Source organism: Otolemur garnettii, unplaced genomic scaffold (assembly GCF_000181295.1).
Source record: "Otolemur garnettii isolate 467f Iridium unplaced genomic scaffold, OtoGar3 scaffold00001, whole genome shotgun sequence".
Taxonomy (NCBI): Eukaryota; Metazoa; Chordata; class Mammalia; order Primates; family Galagidae; genus Otolemur; species Otolemur garnettii.
The window spans coordinates 38,930,855-38,933,301 of NW_003852396.1; positions in this window are offsets into that span (position 1 = coordinate 38,930,855).

The window sequence follows — 2,447 nt, forward strand, 5'->3', positions numbered from 1 at the left end:
CAGCTGTTGAACACCAAAAACAATTGCTGGTGGGTGGGGGAGTGGGAATGAGAACAGTCTAAGAGCATTGTTGGCAGGCCAAGGGTCACCAAAGGAAAATCTGAGCTGGGCGGGTCAGCAGTACTCAGCCTGGCTCTTGGCAGTGAGAGCTGGGAGCCGCTTAAAAGGAACTCTCTGTTCTCAGTCTTCCCTTCCTGGATGGCCCAAGTCACTTCAAACTCCTTTCTGGAAGGATATCCCTTGATTTCCAGGTTCTGACCTTGTCTCCCCTTTGTGTCTCTTCCCCAGCTTGCATCTTATCTCTCTTCCTGACGCTGGCTTCCTCTGAGGGCCTCAGCAATGCTCTTACAAATTTCTCTGGGTAATGCCCCCTTGACTGAACCTGCCTTTTATCCCAGGGAGAGGTCTGCTCAGGACCAGCACTTCATGCCCTTATGGAAGGAGCCTGGACTTGAAAGCTATGCAGATGTGGCTCTTCCATTTATTAACAGGGTGAACTTGAGCAAGTGTCTCCAGCTATAAAATGGGGATAATTTATCTTATTGGGTTTCTGTGATGATGTGACAAGATAAAGGACCTAGGACAGTGAACAGGTCCACTCTTTGTACATGGTAGCTCTCATTAAAAGCAAAGAGCAGGCGAGGGTGGGGTGTGGGGTGGATACATTTACAAATACCACCATCCCACCTCACCATTGATAACATCTGACCGACATCAGGTGTTTAGCCTGTGCAGAAAAGTCCTGCATAGATGGAGCCCCCAGCTTCCTCATTTGTCACCTGCTCTAATATTTCACAATCTGTGTAATCAGGAAATTGTTCTTAATATCTGACCCAAGTTCCTCCTGCTACAATGTGTCATAGAACACTTATTTTTAAAATACCGCACAGACGCATAAAAATGAGCAGATTTTTCTGTTAGCCAGAGGCATTCACTTGCCTTGGGTTTGCTCTTATCTGCAAGAAACTAGTGAATATTTACTTGACCACTGCAGACCAGGAGTATGCTGGACTGTGCTGGACAGCACAGAGAGGTGTGACAAGACTCCCTTGAGGCTCATGTCCTGTTGGGTCCCGCAGTTTCTCTTTTATTTTTCAGTTGCAGGTAAATGATTCTGTCGATTTATGAAGCGTAGGAACACAGCAAAGGAGGTTAGTGGGACCGATCACACTGGTAATCAAGGACCAATATACAACTTGGCTCTGACAAGGATTGAAATGAAAATTGTGTGTCAGTTTTCAACATTTAAACAAATGGCACTAACCATCCCTGTGTGACACGTTATTTTATTCAGACCCTTGAAGACATTTTTCAGCTAATCCTTCTTGCTGGGATGTTAGTATGACCCCTCTTTTCAGCTAAGTGGCCCAGAATCTTAGTGTCTATGAAATAAGAAGCTCTGTTTGGAGGGAAACGTTTGCCTTGCCTGGCAGCACAGGGCAGGTCTCTCAACTTTCACACTTGTCCACTCTGCAGACCATAGACAGCCTATAGGTGTGTTTTGTTTGGCATCACAAAGTTTTGCTTTTGTTTTTGAAGTTGAATTGGTGCCCAAGCATAAAAGTTGATAGATTCACAAGATCCACGTTTCTGGCTTTTCTTGAAAAATGGAAGATCTAGAAAATACTGGAAATACATTTTTTCCTGGTACTATGACCTGGATCTGAATGAGGCCGGTCTATTTAGATGGAACCACCACTACTTATTGCTTCACTTCCAATCAGTTTTGTTCATGTATGGACTTGCCTGGGCTCTGAAAGCATTTGAATTGGGACTCTTGGTCTGTGAAATCCCCTTTGGTCATTGACACAGAGCACAGCTGCTAGCCATCTCTTTCTCAGGGTTCCCTATTTTCTCCTCTGCCTTGAGAAATGGTACTAAGCAGATGAGTGCTTGTGATTCCTGCAGATGTGTCTTCCCTGAGTTTATAGTTAATGTCCATGGTTGAGCTATTTCACCACAGTTGAAAACATTTCTTATGTTACTTGTTGGTCCTCATATGAAGATCAAGAGGATGAAACCCTCTTTGAAATTTGTTTCTCTATGTTGTTTCTAGGTTCTTCAAAGTCCAAGAGTCTTTTCTGTGGACAGAGAAACACCCTCTACAACTTCCAATATAGCTGGTGCTCAATTTATCACAGTTCTATGCCTAATAAACAACACTTAAAAAAGAAAAATTTCTTAAAATACACTTTTATGTTTAAATCCTGATTATGAACTGTATTTCTTTTGGATGAAAATAATAGAAAATCTTGACTTGGGGCTCAGCGCCTGTGGCTCAAGTGGTTAAGGCACCAGCCACATACACCTAAGGTGGCAGGTTTGAATCCCCAGCCCGCCCGCCAAACAACAATTATGGCTGCAACCAAAAAATAGCCAGGCATTGTGGCAGGCGCCTGTAGTCCCAGCTACTTGGGAGGCTGAGGCAGGAGACTCGCTTGAGCCCA